Below are 18752 nucleotides of genomic sequence, written 5' to 3'. Positions count from 1 at the left end.
GTAACTCATCTCAGCATCATCTACACTTTCCAATAAGCTCTTATTTTATTAGATTGTTTCCTGGAAGAGCTGAATATTAAAAATCACCGGTCAGTCCCTTCTTTATTCTGTTAGTCACCAAGCTGATTTTTTAAGCTCAGAACCAATAAAGCTGTGATGGAGAAGAAGGAATACAGATTTCTCCTTCCCACACACTCATATGAAATAATAATAAAACTTTATTAAACAAGAGACATGTTGTTTCAGGGAATTTTTCTTTCCCTTTTCCAGCGCCCCGAGGCTAAAATATACAATCTTATTAAGTTCCTGGAAGAAGCTCTGCGTTCCCTCGGTGCCCATGCGGCAAGTTCATTTTCTTGGACCTGGAAAAGGAGACAGGTTTTGACATGCGGGCATGTGGGCGGCAGTTCTGTCCGGGGAGATCGAGGGGAGCAGGTCTGATAGGACAGTGCCATGGAATCTGCATCCAAGTCTCCAAGAGACCCTCTGGAGTGCATTACACTGGGGTCCAGGACAGGAGGAAGGGTGCAAAGAGACTCGGCAGCAGGGAGAGAGATGTCCGCACGGCACTGGGGAATTGCTGACGCGAGGGACAGTGGGGACGTCACTGGGTGCCCACTCTGATCCGTGGCTCAGGGCGCCGGGCTGCAGGCCGCGGCTCTCCCCACGCACACTCAGCCAGGACAGGCGGCTCCCCCGCCTCTCCTCCCGGCCGGGAAGGGGGGCGGCTCTCAGGAGAGACTCTCACAGGACAGCGTGGGGGGGGGGGGCGGGGGTGGGGGGCTGTGATCAAACCTGGGGGAAGATCGCTGAGAGGCAGCATCTCAATTTCACGTCCCAACGAGGACCGGAGGCGAAGCACAGACCTCCCGTGGGGTTCGGGGCGGTCCTGAGGAACGAGGGGCTGCCAGTGAGGGTGGGAGTCCCCCACAGGACCCCGCAGAAGGAGAGGGGAAGCGAATGCAGGAAGACCAGATCCCAGTGCCCTGGGCCCTGCCGTGGGTGAGCCGCCCACACTCGGAGTCTCCGCAGGAGCGGTTGGCCCGATGTCACCGCGGCCTCTGCAAGCTCTGACGTTCTGCGTTGCATCCTCTTCTGAGGACCGAAAAACGGGTGTGCATTCCCTGTCATTAGCCGGGAGCTTCTCAAAAGCCCACGGGACAGTCTAGTCTTAAGACTCTACTCACAGAAACAACAAAAAACATTATTGTTGCAAATGCTTTCTTGGGATTTTTGATGGCCCGATGAGAAATCTTTTAAGTCCACGTAGAAGGGGCAGCAGCGGGCTGGTGATAAATGAGCATTTACATATATTTCAGATTCTGTATTCCAGGTGTTGTCAACCTCACGTGGAGGTCAGCAGGTGTCTAGGTGTTTATACTGTGCCATCTGCAGCAGCTGCAAAGCGCTACCCTCCTCCTGCCCCGCACCCACCACCAGGGACCCCGCCCCCAGCCTCCCCTGCCCCCTCCTCAGGCAGCACGTGTGTTCTAGCTCGGCACCTCGGGCCCCAGCGTCGTGTGTTTTCCTCTAGATCCCATTCAAGAGCAACCACCAAACATTCCCCGAACAGTTACTGTACACTCAACTCCGCACTTGCTGAGCTGTGAGAGCAGCTCCGAGGTACCTTCCGACTGGAAAGGCCTTCAGGGGAGGCTGCGTGGACGCGTGTGCTCGGAGGGCTCACCGACTGCGACTGCCCTTTCCGTAAGGCCTCCCCGACGGCGACAGGCAACTGTGTGCTCCCCCAGGCCCCATCCATTCCTTTCTCTCCTGCACAGAGGTAGACTGCACGTCCCTGCTTTACCTTCCTGGAAACAGTGTACGTATGGGTGGGGCCGCGTAATGGAACCCCACTCAGTAAAACGGCGTGCGTTGTAGGTCGCTTCTGGGCGTGGCTTCCGATCCCTTCATTTATCCCCTGTCTGCCCGTCGTGGAGGGGAGGAACTGATATGAAACCTGAGGTCTCAGGGGATGCTGGGCCCATAGATGCAAGAGGCCCAGGTCGCTTGATGATCCCATGGGGCAGAGTTTCCCACAATCCACGTTAACCTGGGACAAGGGTGAGACGTAAACCTGTACTGTGGTTAGGCTTGGGGGTGGGAACTGTTTGCTCAAGCGATGAGTCTCTTTAGATTAACGCACTGGGGGACTCTGAAGCTGGAAAGCATGGTCATTTGCTTTCTAACTGAACACGCCCTCAGACGGGGAGGCATCTGCACTCGCAATGCAATCTTCCTGTTCCTAGGAGCAATAAATAGGAGCCATGGCCCACCTGGCTCCAGAGACCATGCTCCTGGCCTGTTTCTCTCTGCTCATGGGGCAACGGTGTAGGCATGGGGTGGAAGAGGGTAAGGGGAAACTTAATTCATAATACTCCTGGGTTAGAATTTTTTTCCCAGCTCTGCATATAGGCCTTTAGGCTGCATAGTAGGAATTGTGTTGTGGTTCCTATTTCGGTAGCAGGCTCCCATTCCATCCCCTCCAGGATATCCTCCCAAAAGAAACTGATAACTTTTGAGTTAGATCTAGGACCATGCCTAGGGTAATCTCAGGCTGAACACAGCCAGTGCAGAGGGAGAGAAGGGTTGGGGGACAGTCCCTGGGGAAGGCTGGGGCAGGGGGACAGACCCCAGGGAGGGTTGGGGGATCAGACCCTGGGGAAGGTTGGGGGGACAGCCCATAGGGAAGGTTGGGGGGACAGCTTCCAGAGAAGGTTCGGGGGGGCAGTCCCCAGGGAAGGTTTTTGGGAGACAGCCTCCCCGGCACCCTCCAGTGCCCACTGCATTGCCTCAAACTGACTTCAGATCTGCAATTCACAGGCTCAAGGTGCCCGAGAGGCCAGCAGGGGTGGGGCTGAGGGCTCAGGGCCCTGAGACACCCTTCTGTCTTTTAATTGGGAGGTGCATGGCCTTCTCAAGTCCTCCCCTGCCAGGCCAGTACCAGCCTGGGCATAAATCACGTTCTATCAGCGTCACGGCAGGGCGCTGGGATCATTTTGGGGAACTAGTGTGGTAAAGCATTGGGTTTTGTTCTGAGCAGTAAGCCCTCTTCTGGGATTTCGGAATCTCTCTTTTAAATCCAGATAGCACTAATGAGCTTGTACGAACTCCCTCCCAGGAGCCCCCTGGGCTGTGGAATCAGCCCCATCTGCCCTGCACCGCAGCCAGCTCCAGGCCCAAGAGAGCTGCAGGCTTTCAACGCCACCGGTTGCACTCGGAGGCATGCTAGCTGCAAGGTTTTCATCTTCTCTAAATGACTGACCACACCTCCAAGTGCTTTGCACAAGCCAACTCAGAATAAATGTTTGCAGTTATTTTGTGTGTGTGCATGTGTGTTTTCTTTGATAGTCATTTATATGACATATTTATTGAGCATCGTCTATGCCTTAAGCCCTGTGCTAGGTACCGGGAAGGAAGTCTTTGTGGACGTATAATTTAGTGCAGAAAATCTGGTGTCCTTTAAATGCGTTTGACCAGGGCTGTCCTCTAATCCTATCCCCAAGCAAAAATCATGCCAGGCCACAGAGGAGCTGTGCCTTACAGGGGAAGGAAGACATACACTGGCTAGCGGTTAGTGTCCTGTCACCAGGCCTGGCTCTTGGTGTCCTTATCTCACATTTACTCACATGCAAAGCCTCATAGGGCACTTACTGGGTGCCAGGAGATGTCCTGAGTCCTTTATAAATATTTACCAATTGACTATTACACATTATTTTTTTCTGCCCACTTTATAGAAGGAACTCACCCATCAAATAGCCAGTAAGTTGGAGCACCAGAAGCTGAACCTGGAAATCTGGCTTCAAGTGCCACATGCTTTTGTCACCAGAAGGAAAGCTAGAGGACAAAAACTGGGACTGTGTCACTGAGCGACACCCAGAGTGGTGGTGACTGTGGTTAATTATGCAAATATAAGAACTTTTTACATGAACTAGAACAAATGCACGTTCACTATTCAAGGTGTTATTAAAAGGGTGGCATATGGGAAAAATATAATCAATGCAAGCCAAGGTCTGCATAGTCAACAGTAACATTGTGACATTCCTGATGAATTCTAACTCAGGCACTATACTGAACTAAATGTCAATAATGGGAGGCTCTAAAGAGTGTGGGATTTTTTTCTTTTTTCAGAAGAAATGGGAATGTTTTCATATCAGCTATGGTGGTGAATACATAACTGGGTGATTACACCAGGAGCCACTGATTGCACACTTAGGATGGATTGTGTGGTGTGTGAGTAAAACTGGTTAAATAAATTAAAATAAAACAAAACACATTTGCACTTAAGAAAAAGACAACAGCCACACCCCTGGCCACTGCGCCATTTTCCCCTGCAAATCGGTTTCTGCGGATTACTGCGCCCACGGTAGTCTTCGCCACATGTGTAAATTCTCATGAACTTTTCACTGTGACCACGCAGGAACCCTTTCTGCATGCTGGCACCAGGCTCCGAACTTCCACGGCATGTGGTTTAAAACATGCATTTGGAGCTCAATTACGTAAACGGTGCTGAAGACCCAGCTCCGCCACTTACTAGCTATGTGACCTTGGGCTAATCACTTAGTTTCCGTGACCCTAAGCTTTCTTATCTGCAAAACGGAAATACATGCCACACTCACCTCACAGGGATGTTGACAGGATTAGTGGATTTCCACAGCTAAAGTGCTTAGAAAACTGCTCTATGCTGTATGTGCATGTATTACTGTGTGCTTGTTATTATCATTATTTTGAATTCTCTCCTGTTGTTCCCTCACAGTTCTACTTTCCTTGTCTGATTCCTGTCCCCTGCTGGACTGTACTCTCCTTGAAGGGAGGGGTCGACTGTGTATATCTTTAATCCCCTGGAATTTTAGTATACTGCGAGCAGTGCATGCTCATTTAATAGCAATGACTAACTAGTGAGTGCAGGATAGCTAACACAATATTGCAAGATTTCAAACACTTCTTTCTAGTCCACCGAACTGCATATAAGTCACAGACCCTCGTCGATTTTGGAGCTATCATCCTAGGGGTAATTGAATCTGTCACAGCTTAAAGAAGATCCACTGCCAGATGAGTTAACAAACCCTGTCATTAATGAGGATGGCACAATTAAAATAAGGCATCGACTAGAGGGATTTGAATCTTAGTAGTCTGTAGAGAAACACCAGCCTTTAGGAATTGGTGCCTCTAATGTTATTTTTTTAACCTTTGCTTTCCTCTTTTTCTCACGGATGCATCACTTATTTCTGGTCGGGATTCTGCAGATACACACACCCGGAAACTGAGAAACCACTTGAAGACTGAACTTATCACTGAGGCGCAAAGCAAAGATTCACAAAACCTTCTCTATTATTGGACTAGATCCCTAGGTTCGTTGATTTCAGAACATTTTTAACGACTCATTCTGAAGTCAATAAGGATCCAGGACTTGCAATTGCAAATGATCAGTCAGGTACTGGAAGGCTCTAGGTCACCTTCTCTGGTGATGCAGCTGCTGGTTCCTCCCACTGGAAAGCGTTCAGCAACAGCGGTTATGTGTACAACCTAAGGAGCAGGGATGCCTGCAGGCCACCCCTGGACGATTTAGCAGTGTTTCTCGTTTTAGGAAGTTAGCCTTCTAGGAGGCCGGTGCTGAGTTGTGGTCAGCAGAACCCGCTTTTCCCATAAGAGAGAGAACCATCGTGTGTTCGTAGCTGCCTTCTGCTTTCTCCAGAGGCTCTTCTTGAGCTGAGGCTCCACCGCATCCCTGAGGTTTCCAGCAGGACTGACACAGCCCCGGTCAGGTGAGCGAAGCACCAGGAGGCCCATGTGATCCCAGGTGATCCCCTCACCCCCTCCCTCCAGCCCCTTCCCCAATCTAGAAACATTTCCTCCCCGCCTGCATACAGATCTCTGCACAGCTAAGAGATTTTTTCCCCCCATGTCTAGGGATAGCTTTCAGATGAGTTGATATTTCATCTCATACTTTCCAGGCTGCCCTGAAACAACTATGTATTCAGTGCTTAGAAAAGAACAGCTTTTCTTGAGCTGGGAGGTGTGAGGAAAGGAGTGGGCCAGGTTAAGCTTAGGGAGAGGGAGGGAGTGGATGCTCCCCTCCCTGGCGGTGGCCCCGAGGACCTGTCCTGGGCTTGCTGCCTGTGCAGCCCGGCTGCTTCCCCCACTGCCTCCAGCATAACACCCCCACACCTCCTCAGTCAGGCTGAGCACTGAAAGCATCTTGCTACGAGCATCACTTCCCGGTTATTATACCTGGGCACCCTCGGGGATGTGGCACCCTAATCCACGCTTTTTATGTCATCCAGTGATTCGCGCCAGGGCCATCATCTCGCTGGGGCACCTGGTCTCTGCCTGGATGCCCTCCTCCCTTCCCTGCCCCATCTGTCCAATCAGTTCATTCGTTCGGCAAAGAGAGGGCGCCCCGACCCCTCCGACGGCTGTTCTCACCTGGTTTGTCGTGGACACTTAGCACTGACTACCCACTGCTTTGTTTTCGAAGTTGTTCTTCCTGCCGCCACTCCTGGACCATCACCTTGATGCCGTCTGCAGAGGGACACCAGCTCTGCCTCCCGCCCCTCTCCACCCACCCCCGGGGGGTGCTTACCCAGATCAGACCGTTATAATGGGTGCGACATGAATTCCTTTCAGATAGATGATCTGAGTTCCAATCCGAGAGCCACATGGTTAGCCTATGCAACAGAAAACTAACGCCAGTCTTCTTTTCAGAACTGGGGTATGGGCCTCACCTTGGGGTACCAACTCACAGAGACTTCAGTTCTCTGCGGTGACCCCGAGGGGAACGAAGGGCACGCCCGAGGGTCAGGAGCACCAACTGCCTTGAAGTCCCCGCCTCCTCTGCAGTCCCCGCCCCTCGGCTGTCCCCGCCCCCTCAGCTGTCCCCGCCTCCTCTGCGGTGCCCGCCCCTCGGCAGTCCCCGCCCCTCGGCTGTCCCCCCCCCCCGCAGTCCCTGCCCCTCGGCAGTCCCCGCCCCTCGGCAGTCCCCGCCCCCTCGGCAATCCTCGCCTCCTGTGTTCCGAATACCCCTCCTTTGCTTTCTTTCCCCGCATTCTCAGCCTGCAGTATTCAGACCGAATAGCGTCATGTCAGCCCTGGCCTCCCCAGTGTCACTCTGACTTGTTTAACAACCACATACGTGGTAGGTTGGCACGATTGCTCAGTACACGATGACCTGATTACTTCAGGAATATGTCTTATGCAACCTGCAGACCTCTGCTGGTGACTGGCCCCCATGCTGCTTTCCCCCTATTCCGGGGACGTGTGGCCTCTGGGCATCTCTCCCTAGCCCCCTCTTCCACAGGAGCGCTGGCCCCCTGGCCTCCGCTCCACCCCAGGAGAAATACATTGCCAGGGTGAAAGCATGAGCTCTTCATGGGTCAGCAAGGATAAAGTACGGCTTTAAGACATCGTACTACTGCTTTATGTCCCCCACGCCTGACGCACACCTGTGTAGCCTTTAGCATCCTGGTTTATGTTTGTCTACTGGATCCCACGTCAGTTTCTCAGGGGCGAAGTCACTGTGCCTTCTCCCTCTTGAGTGCAAAAAGTAGGGTGCAATCTTTGGTTGTGGAATGAATGAACCACCAGAGGATCTCTTCCTTGTCTTTTGGTTCTCAATTTGTGTGCCCCTTCTCCTGCGGATGGATATGTATATATTCACGGTGGAGGAGAACTTAAGGGAGGGGAAACAAATTGTATGAGAAAGCCATAAATTATATTTTGATTTAAGCTTCTTGCTCTTTACATAGTAAGGTCTCCTGATTTTTTGTAAAACATTCAGGTATTTGAGGGGATGCATACGAGTCTTATGATGGTTGCATCCCAGAAACTCTTCTCAAATCCAGGTTCTACTTTTCCTCCTGCCTTGAAGTGGGGTCCAGCAACTCCTTTTTCTTTTCTTTTTACTGCCTTCACCCGCCTTTACCTCCCTTGGATTCTTCAGCACGGGGTGTACCATCTCCCCTGACCCCTCTCTGCCTCTTATTGATGATCAGTATGGGGCAGTAAAAATGTAACTAAGGAGTGAGAATTTAGTGAGTGATTATGATTATTGAAACATATAGATTTTTTCTTTCTGGTATATCAGAGTACACAGAGAGGAAATACCTGAAATCACTGAACTGTAATCCAGCTACCCTGATCCCTGAAAATGATCGTAAAAGCCCTTATCCTGTGCCTTTGTCCATTTTCTTACTTTAGAAATGTGTAAGGGCAAATGCCCTAATGCTAATGGGGGAAACTGAGTCAGCCATTTACTTGTTCCAGTCCAGTTTCACTCCTTTACACTTGCAAATTGTTTCTGCTATTGAAATGATAACTCTGTCTTCCTTTCTGCTTATACTTGTTATTGAAATTGTAATGATTTTATCTCCCCTTGTTAGAATCCATAAAGCCTTGAGGCCCCTAGACTCTGGGAGACAGGTTTTCAGGCCTGTAGGCCATCTGTCCTGCTTGATGCCAAGCAGTGAACTTTCTCCCTTTGAAACCCTGGTGCCTCAGGAATTGGTCATTCAAGCATATGTAGCAGAGAATTCACGGCTTTAGTTCTCATCAATATAGGAAACAAATAACAAATATGGAGAGTTTCTGAAAGCTTAAAAATGTCTGTCACATCCTAGATCCCAGACTTGGTTTCTTTCTAAGAGGGTAACTGGGTTAGGCAGGCAAGTGTGGCCCAGCAATTGCTTTGACTCCCACATCAGCCACCCAGGAGGCAGTATTGCCTCTGTGTCATCAGTTTCATCATCTGCAGGAAGGGAACAGTGATACCTGCTTCTCAAGGTAGGTTGTGGGCGTCACAAGGGATGCCACGTGCTCTTAGCCCAGAGCCCACGACGTCTTTTAAAGCTAAAGGTGCTGCTGCTGCTGCTGCTCTGGCTGGAGGCACTGGCAGACCTGGAGGTGGTGAAGCTGGCTCTCCAGCTCTTTCCTCCCAGGGGTGCTACTCACCGAAACCCTGCCCCTCCTCTCTTGCTCCCTCCCTTCCTCACTCCTGGTTTTGAACAAACTGCCTGCAGCTTCACGTGCCTTCTCAACAAGACTCAATGAGCCCAGGCCAGAAAATTCAAGCCACATGAGGTCTGATGCAGGAATAAATGCAAGTTGGTTTTCTTGAGGAGGTCTCCTTAAGAAGCCCATGCACTCACAGTTTAAGTGAATGAACCCCAGGCAATCGGCAAGTACAATTTCTATATCTGAGCACAAGTTCTTGGGCAGGATCAAAGTTGCTAAGGAGAGGGGTTGCTCATCTTCCCAGGTATCAAAGATAAAAGGATAAACTTTTGAATGAATAAATGAATGGGTGAGTAAATGAACGAATGCATATCGGAATATAAACGAGACAAGCACTTCCACTCTAGGACAGCCAAACTGGCTGTACACAGTAATCCCAAATCCCAAATCCTGTAGCCTTTCCTTAGATGGACAATATATATGTAAATAGAGTCATCACATTTAGAATGTCAGGCCTCAGAGGGGTTCCTCTGGTGCTTACAAAGGCCACTTCACATTTCTCCAAGAAATTCCAAAACTTGACAGCTTTCTTAACACAGTCATGGTGGGGAATAAAAACTGCAAAAATTATGCTGTTTAGAAAGTAAGCTAGTTACTGTTGAGAGGAAATTTTCTGAATTTAACTACTTCACAGCCATCAAAAAGTGCCCCTATGTTTTTTATTCCAAGTGACCCTGTGACAGGACGGTGATTGAAAATGCAAATGTGACCTTTGGGCACACAAGCCCCTCCCCTCCCCTCAGCCCAGGTCTGCCAGGGTGAGGCTGAGCCTGGGGGCTTGCAGGGAGGGGCGAGGGCTGCTCACCCCACTGTGCCCACCCCACCGCGCCGACCACCCCAGTTTGCGGCGTCCAAATCCACCTCCAGTCCATCACTCCCAGTCACCCGCGGGGCACCAAGCCTGAAGATACAACAGTTCATGAAACCTGTGTGCGCCGAATGAAGCCTGGGTCAAAAGCCCAAGCTGCCATTCTTCAAACCACAGTCCGTGACCTCTGGGAAAAGAAAGGTCGCCTGTGACTTACGTTGTGCCCGATGTCCCCGTGCGCCCCTCGCTGCGGGCAGTGACGGCGACCAGGTCTTCAGATGCGCAGACACTTGCGCTCCAAGGCTCTCGGTGCCTTAAACGCATCCGATGCTACCACGCCCACACCATGCGGTTTAATTTTTTTTTTTTGGGGGGGGTTGGGGGTTAAATTTTAAGGTGGAGACACCCCAGGCCTTCCTGGGCCCCCTTACTTCCCCCTTTGCCGTGGGCATCTGCTGCCCCAGGGCCTGCAAGGGTGAACCGGGGTGGCTGCCAGCGCCCGTGGAGCAGGCGGTGTTGGCCAACTCCGGGATTGGAGCTGGCAGACGGCGCCTGGGGTGGGGTAGGACCAGCTGACCTCTGAGTCCCCTTCCAGTTTAAAGATGCTTCCGCAGGCGGGTGTGGCAGGAGGGGAAAGTTCCGCAGTATTCAACTGTCCTTTCCTCCACACGCAGCTGTAACTCTAAAGCCTTTCTGAGGGTCTCTCCCACCTTTTCAGGAGACTGGTTCGAAATGTGAGACATACAGATGGAAATGTGATCCATCAGTTTGCGTTTTTGTTGTCTCCTGGCATTACCGTAATTATGTGAAAGCAGGTCACTGAATAGGAAGCGCTTCACAGACAAAAGTCATGGTAAAATTATATAGAGGAAGCCTGGGGACCCCTCAGAACCAAAAGTCCCATGCCCCCCTTGCTCTTTGAACTCCCTTTTGAGGTTCCTCTTAATACTTTTGAAATCTGAAATCCCCCCCAATCCCAGTTCACTATGTTTAACCTAATACAAAATTAAGTCCACCTGCCCTTAAACTTCCTGCCCTGCATCTCTATAAGATGGACAGACCCTCTTCCAATCAATGCGAGTCAATCTAACTTCCTTTTTATGGTTATAAAATCATTTGCCATCCCTAGAAGTTCCAACATATTTCTGTTCTTGCAAGTGATCAGGCTTCCTTGTTACAGCAAAACTTTTGGTGTCCCAAATAAAATGCTGTTGTATGCAAACTCGACTCTAATTTATCTTTCCACAGTCATTAACACACTTTTTTTTTCTTTCTGGTTTTTGGTGCCTGGGCTGGGAATTCATCAAACCCTGGTCTCCTGCATAGCAGGCAAGCACCCCCCCCCCCCCCCGCAGAGTCACCCATGTACCCCATAATCACCCTTCCTAACTGCACCTAAAACACTGAGAATCCAGGAAGGGGTTTTGCCAAAGCTTAATTTTCGGAGGAAAATAGAAGCCATTGCAGCACACCAACAAAATTGCCTATGAACAAAAAATTATGCAGTTCAGTTCAATTCAATTTAACAAATATTTACTGAGTACTAACCAAGCGCTGGCTGCTGTGCCAGCCCCCATTTCATAGGACGGAGGCCTGTCTGTGTAAGGGATTAACCCTGTGCAGGTGCTGTTCATAGGAATGGGGGGGTGTGTGAGTGGGGAGGGGTCACAGGGATGGGTTACCAGACTTAATATCAGGCTGTTATTCACTTTGTTCAATTGTAAAATTGAGATTTTAGCTACTTCTGTTTATAATAGTCTAGGGGATTATGAAGATATGTGAGCATTTTTCTATTTAATAATCATAATTATAAAAGCAACTAAAATGCTACCATTTCCTGAAAACCGCTCATACGGCAGGCCTTATGTCACACCAAACACTACATACATGTAGGTATGTTTGTGTGTACAATTCCTGATCCTTACAACACCTCAGCAAAGACAGTTATTCTTATCCCTTATTTTACATACGAGAAAACAGGACCAAAGGGGAGACAAATCACTTGACCAGTCACCCTACTCTCAACTGCATGAGCTAGAGTTTTGTCTGACTTTGCAGCCAGCAGGCCTACCTGATACTCCCACTGAGCCTGCATCCTGCCACCTTTCATAAGGGCCGTCAACGCCTGGCAGAAGAATGGGGCAGGCACGGAAAATGTCCTGTGACTGGCAGTGGGAGAGGACCCCTGGGGGCTCAGCCCTCCTTCCAACCCAGGCACTGCCCAGGCAAGGCTCCTTCTCTTTGTAGCCATCCTAAATGGGCAGCCCGGTGATCCAGGGAACCTGGCTTTGCATTATGTTAAGTACTCCAAATATGCAATTAGATCAAGTATTTTTTCCAGCCATCTTCTTAAAGTCTTTACTTCTTTTGTTTAAGCCAATGTGACTATAAACGCAACTTCCTTGACCTTTAAGAGTTGATTTAGAAGCAGTGAAGGGGACCGTCTACCCCGGGGCAGGCTCTCACTCAGACAGCAACAAGCTTGCCTGAAAGGGAGGCTGCGAAAAGGTGCTTGGCTTGGCTCCCTGAAGGGAGTCACGTGCTCTCAGCGGTCGTGTCCTTCTCCTACTGCTGGAGCCAATTCTTCACCAGGGGGGAAGCTCATGGCAAACAGCAGGCTACGCTCCATCCAAGGAGATACATCTTTGCATCCTGGGAGGGCTGGTCTGGTCTGACAGCCACAGGCAAGATGTGCTTGCGTTTTATTTGTGAATGTCCTTCTACTTTCATCAGATAATGGACTCTGGTTAGGAGACGACACAGTATACACAGTATAAACATTGGGATATGCAGCTGAAATGAGTCTGCATATAAATAAGAGTGCTGGGAGCCAGGGAGGTAATAAGTCAGGAATGCAGTGGAGATAGGTTATTAAAAGAGGAGCTTGTAAAGCTCTGCAACAAGGCTGAGAGCTTGGAGTGTTTCTTGATTACAGAAGTACTAAGGCAGCTTCCTGTCTCATCTGTGAGCTGACTAGCTGGGTGACTGGACCTCACTTAAAATCCTGCTGTTACTCACTTTGTTCAATCGCAAGTTGAGACATGGATATTTTATGCACTTAAAAAAACATTCTAGGCTATTATGCAGATGTGTGCATAAAAATGTTATAAACAAAAGCTGAAAGTGCTACACAAATGCAAAGTTACATTATTCTTAATTTTTAAAAATGATTGAAATTACTCTTACATGTCTGGGGCCTTTTGGTAGTTGAATATCAGTCTATGTTCACTTTTGTAATAGAAATCTCTCAGGGATGTACCAGGCATTTAAACAACCAAAAATATCATTTGCTGTGTTATGGACAAAACAGAAAGACCCCTTTTTTATCAGCTTTGCATTAGTCAGGATATGGAAGGCTATGCTGCAATAACAGATAAATCCTGAAATCCCAGTGACTCAACAGTAATGAAAATGGAAGATGTTTCTTACTTTCTGAAGCAGCATCCAGTGCATCTTCAGCATTTCTCCAATCTCTCTTCCAAGCAGTGAGTTCTAAGCCCCACGCTGTTTCCACCTAGTAGTGACATCATGACTGTCTGCATTGTCACAGAGGTGGAAGACAGAGTTGGAGGATCCCATGAGATATTAGTAATAGCCAGACCAGGAAGTGGCTTATGGCTTCCATTCTCATTCCACTGTCCAAAATCCAGTTACATGGCCCCAACCCAACCACAAGAGAGGCTGTGAAATGTAGACATGGTCATTTTGGTGTGTGCTGTGTCTGCCTTGCCTTTCTTTTAGTTAGTATCTAACTATGGCATATCAGGAAGCTTTGTAGCCATGGAAAAGACTATGTCTGTGGCCAGGCTTAGGTACTTTCAGGGTGGAACCAAATGCTCAGAAGGGCTTTCCAAACAGCTGTAGACCTTCTCCGTAGGGTCACTGTGATTTTAATTTTGGAAACCAGTGTACTGCTCCCTGGTTTATTTAGGGTAACACTAAGTCATTTAACCATATCCCTAGACTAATTGCTGCTAATACCATCTTTGCGGTTATGATATAATTTGGATAATATTACCTTTTAGCTTTCTATTGCCAAGGCTAATAGCTTTGGTCAGGCATTTTACTATTGATTAAAACACTTTATTAAAAGCTTAGAATCATTTTGTGGAAAGAAAAACTTGTTAAATGCAATAATATATATCTTATAGCCTATCCTCAGGCATTTTCATAGTCTGAATTCGTTATAAATTGCTGACATTAGTAACAAACTTCAACCTTTCTCAATTTAAAAGAGATTCACTAGTAGCTTTTGGAGTCATAGAAGATATCTTAGCATTGAAATTCCAGTGTTACGTTTTATGAATTTCAGGCCTCTGGTATGAGTAGAATGAGCATCTATAGAAAGCAATTCTTTCCTTAAAATGGTAGTGTGCATTTAAGTTAATTATAAATACCTTTTATATGGTATTTATATGGACGGCCAACTCTTTTCATCAGTGTTTGGAGTTTTCCAGCAATTAAATTGCTGGTGCATAGGGTGTCCCTTTCATTTTATGTAAAACAATGCAGTCTTTTCTTAGACTGAATCTATCCTCTGTCTATGTGCTTGATGATTTATCAACTCCTAAATGCACCTGTTTGTTGTCTGTTGATAGTTGAACAAATTTCAATAAATTTAGAAACTGTAAGTAATTCATTGATTAGACTAAAAGAAGAGTAGGATTTAAACATTGAGAATGGTTAGCCATTATATTTATTTAATACTTTCAGAGGTAGATTGGCTCATGCCTCATCATCTGCAAGGTCAGGTAAGAACTTTCCACTTTCTGTGCTCAGACAAATTGGTCACATTATTTCTTTCAACATTTTGCAGAAGAAAGTAAATCCAGACCATTTAAATGAACTTATCCATCCCCTTTGGTTTCCTAGGCCCTCATAATTAAGCATTCATACACACTTTCCACATTTTCATCGCTTTTCAAGAAGAAAAAGAATACGTATGTGTGTATGTATGTGTGTATGTGTGTATAATCTGTATATTAATTTAATCTTTATGGACTTGAATATATTCTAACAGCAGAAGTTTTGTTTCAAAAGCTTTATGGAAATATTTGGGAAATGTAGTAAAATTTTTAGAAACCCCAGGAATGCTAGGTAATGCATATTGACATAAAATAAAAGACGTATTTGATGAAATCTCATTACTAGAGTTATCTTTTTTAACCACTACCATTTACAGCAATCATATTATATTTCAAGCATTGCTTAGCATATTCCATATGGTATTCCATTAATATTTACAGTCTGAGAAAGTTTAAGTACTTTCCCTGAGTCATATGGCTGGTTAGTAGAGGAACTACGAGTCAATTCTCAGGTCTTCCTCTAACTTCTCTAGACTTTAAAAATTTTCATTTTTATTTTTACTGAAGGGTTTGGGTCACTCCAGTTAAAGAGAATGTTTCTTTCTTCATGTTCTTTGTTGCATTCAGAAAGCCTGTGCTGATTAGATAAATCAGATATTCAAGCTTTTATGTCACAGATGTCCTTTGATGTCGCTATTTCAGATCATCTTTTTGAAGGGAGAGACAGGATGCACAATAACTTCTTTCTAAACCCACATTCATCAGAGCTGGAGATAGGCATCTGAACATTTATTAGAATCAGTTTTTATTTTATTTTTGCCATGAAATCAGGCTTCAAAATACATTTCAGATCCTGATTTTTTTCATATTGCTCAACCTCCCATACCTTTTATTAAGTAAATTTTTGAGTGTCTTGGTTTGCTAAAGCTGCCAGAATGCAATATACAAGAAATGGTTAGCTTTTTATGATGGAAATTATGCCATGAAATATCCAAATTAAGGCATCAACAGGATGATACCTGGACTCTGAAGACAGGTTGCTGGCATGCAGGACATGTCTGTCACATGGGAAGGCACATAGCTGGAGTCTATTGGTTCCTCTCTCCCTGGTTTTGTTACTTTCAGCTTCTGGTTCCAGTGGTTTCCTCTCTGAGCTGCTGTGGGTCCTCTTTTAGCTTCTCCAGGGCTTTACTCTAAGCTCTCAGAGCTTTTTACTGTCTCTTATCTTCTAACAAAGGTCTCCAGTAAAAGGAATAAGAGGGGTTGGTCACACTGCAATTGAAATAACCTAACAAAAGTCCTCCCCCCTGCCCCCAAACACATACACAACAGGTCTGCCTCCACAGAAATGGATTAAAGGAGCATGGCCTTTTCTGGAGTATATAACAGCTTCAAATCACCCCCATAAGGTATAATTTACATGCATTTAAATGAACCCATTTTAAGTTTATATTTCAGTGAGTTTGGACAGATAAATATATATATACACCCATGCAGTTAGAAGCACAATGAAGATAGGGATTTCCATTATCCCATAAAGTTCCTTCCTACATGTCTGTCCTCAATCCCTCTGCTCTCACCTCTAGCCCCAGGCAACAGCCACTTTTCTGCTTTCCATCTCTACACATTAGATCTGCAAATTGTGTAAGTTCATATGAATGAAATCATACAATATGTGTTCCTTCAACTAGTTTTTATCTTTCTCAGAATAATTTTTTTTGAGACATATCCCATTTGATTTTTTAGGTCTGGGTAGCATCCCACTGTGCGGATATAAAACAACTTGTTTATTCATCTGTTGATAATGGAGCAGCTTCCAATTTGGGGTATTATGAATAAAGCTACTACAAACATTTGTGATTAAGTCATTTTGTGAACATGTTTTCATTTCTCTTGGGTAAGTATTTAGAAGTGGAATTACTGGTTAATATGGTAAGGCTACGCTTAACTTTACAGGAAACAAATGAACTGTTCACCAAAGAGGCATACTCCAACCAGCAAGTATGAGCGTTCTGCTTGCTCCATATCCTGACCAACACTTGATACTGTCAGTATTTTTGTATTTTAGCCACTGTACAGTGTGCAGAGTTTTTAAAATTACATTTGCATTTCCCTGATGACTGATACTTTGAACATCTGTTCAGGTTCTTAAATAACTTTTTTGATATTTTTTTTCAAATCCTTTTATCTATCTTTTAGTGGGTTTTTGCATTCATATTGTTGAATTGTAGGGTACTATAATGTATGTATATTATATAACATATTAGAATATATATATAACATATTATATGTAACACATATTTAATATATCGCATACTATCCTAGACTATCATTGTTTTATTTGTTTTTTGAAGAATGGATATTTTTAATTTTGATGATGTCCAGTTTTTCAATTTTTTTCTTTTATGGTTTGTATTTTTTTCCAGTCTATCTAAGAAATCTTTGCCTATGCAAAGGTCACGAAGATTTTCCTATATGCTTTGTTCTAAACCTTTAGAGTTTTAGTTTTTACATTTAGGTCAATGGTCATTCACGTTAATTTTTATGCGTGGTGTGAGGTAACGTAAGGGTTTATTTTTGTCCATAAGTATGTCCAATTTTCCCTGCACCTTTTGTTAAAAAGCTGTCTTTTCCTCATGGAATTACCTAGGACCCTAAAAATCCATTGACCCTATTCGAATAGGTCTGATTTTAGGCTTTGGACATGTTTCAATTCATCTCTTTGTCTATCCTTATGCCTTATTATGACTTTATACTACATCTTGAAATCAAGTTATATAATTCATACAATTTTTCTTCTATTAAAATTCTTTTAGGTGCCCTATGGTTTTTTGCATTTCTAAGTCATTTCTTCAAAAAATTCATGCTGAGAATTTGAGATGAGTGAATCTATAGACCAAGTTGGGAGAATTAACAACTTGAGTGTTCTGATCCATGAACTTATAATGCCTATTCATGTACTTTAGCCTTTCATTTTTCTCAGCAATGTTTTGTAGTTTTAAGTGAAAAGCAAAAATGTCTGAAATCACATATTTTGCACATTTTTGCCATGTGATGGAGGCTTGCCATTTCCAGAACACTACAGAATTTAGAAAATGCCAACACCTTCATTTTGGATATCTGCCTCCAAAACTGTGAGTCAATAAATTCCTGTTGTTTAAGCCAATCAGTGTAGGGTATTGGTCATAGCATGCCTTGTAAACTAAGATAATAAATGTGGTTTGGTACAGTGCTGAATAGTACGGTGAGGACACTCATCCTTGCCTTGTTTTGGTTCTTTGGGGAAATAGTTTAGTTTTTACCATTAAGTGTGATTGTTACAGAATTTTTTTTTTTTTGACAAACTTTATCAGGTTGAAGAAGAGAATAGGCATTGGATTTCATCAAATGTTTCTGCTGTATTTATTGATAGGTTCGGATGGTTTTTCTCCTTTATTTTCTAGTATGACAAACAACTTTGCAATATTGTAATTCACCCCACTTTGTCATGAGGTATTGTTGTTTTTATCCACTGTTTGACTTGATGTTCTAGCATTTTGTTAAGGATTTTTGCGTCTATGTTCCTGAAGGACGGTGGTCTGTGGTTTTTGTGTTCTTATTACATCTTTGTTTAGTTTCAGTGTCGGGATAATGCCATTTCATAAAATTAATTATAAAATCTTCTTACTACTTTGGTTTTCTGAAACAAAAAAAGTCTTAGTGTAAGACTGATATTATTTATTTTTTAGATGTTTGATAGACTTCACCAGTGCAGGTGTCTGTGCCTGGTGTTTTCTTTTGGAGAGGATTTTAAATTATGAATGGAAATTTTCAATACATATAAGATTTTCCATTTCCTTTTGCAACATTTTGCTAATTAATTTTTTAAAATAATTTCCCATTTCATCTAAGTTGTTGAATTTATAGTCATACAGTTGTTCATAGTTTTCTCTTATTATCATTTTAATGCCTACACGATTAATAGTGATGTTCCATCTTTCGTTCCTGACATTGGTAATTTCTATCTTTGTCTTTAATCAATTTTTTTGAGGTTTTTGATTTCCAGTTATTGATTTTTCTGAACTTACTCTTTTGTTGATTCCTATTAGCTATTTCACTGATTTCTGTTCTCTATTATTTCCTTTCTTCTG

At 45.1% G+C, this 18752-nt stretch overlaps 2 long non-coding RNA genes across 2 annotated transcripts in view; both read right to left on the bottom strand.

Moving 5' to 3' along the window:
- Positions 1 to 200: 200 nt before the first annotated feature.
- On the bottom strand, positions 201 to 6822 carry LOC143675939 (uncharacterized). Its single transcript, XR_013171705.1, has 3 exons — positions 6584 to 6822; positions 796 to 889; positions 201 to 362 (listed from the first exon to the last, which is right to left on the bottom strand). It is a non-coding gene; the product is annotated as an uncharacterized LOC143675939 (long non-coding RNA).
- Positions 6823 to 7480: 658 nt separating this feature from the next.
- Positions 7481 to 18752, bottom strand: part of LOC143675938 (uncharacterized) — a 40658-nt gene continuing 29386 nt past the window's right edge. The window contains exon 4 of the long non-coding RNA XR_013171703.1: positions 7481 to 7669. This is a non-coding gene — a long non-coding RNA (uncharacterized LOC143675938). The remainder of the gene's footprint in view (positions 7670 to 18752) is intronic.

The sequence above is a fragment of the Tamandua tetradactyla genome, chromosome 3 (assembly GCF_023851605.1).
Source record: "Tamandua tetradactyla isolate mTamTet1 chromosome 3, mTamTet1.pri, whole genome shotgun sequence".
Lineage (NCBI taxonomy): Eukaryota > Metazoa > Chordata > Mammalia > Pilosa > Myrmecophagidae > Tamandua > Tamandua tetradactyla.
Note: the sequence above shows the minus strand (reverse complement) of the source record. Positions and strands in the feature narration are given on the sequence as shown.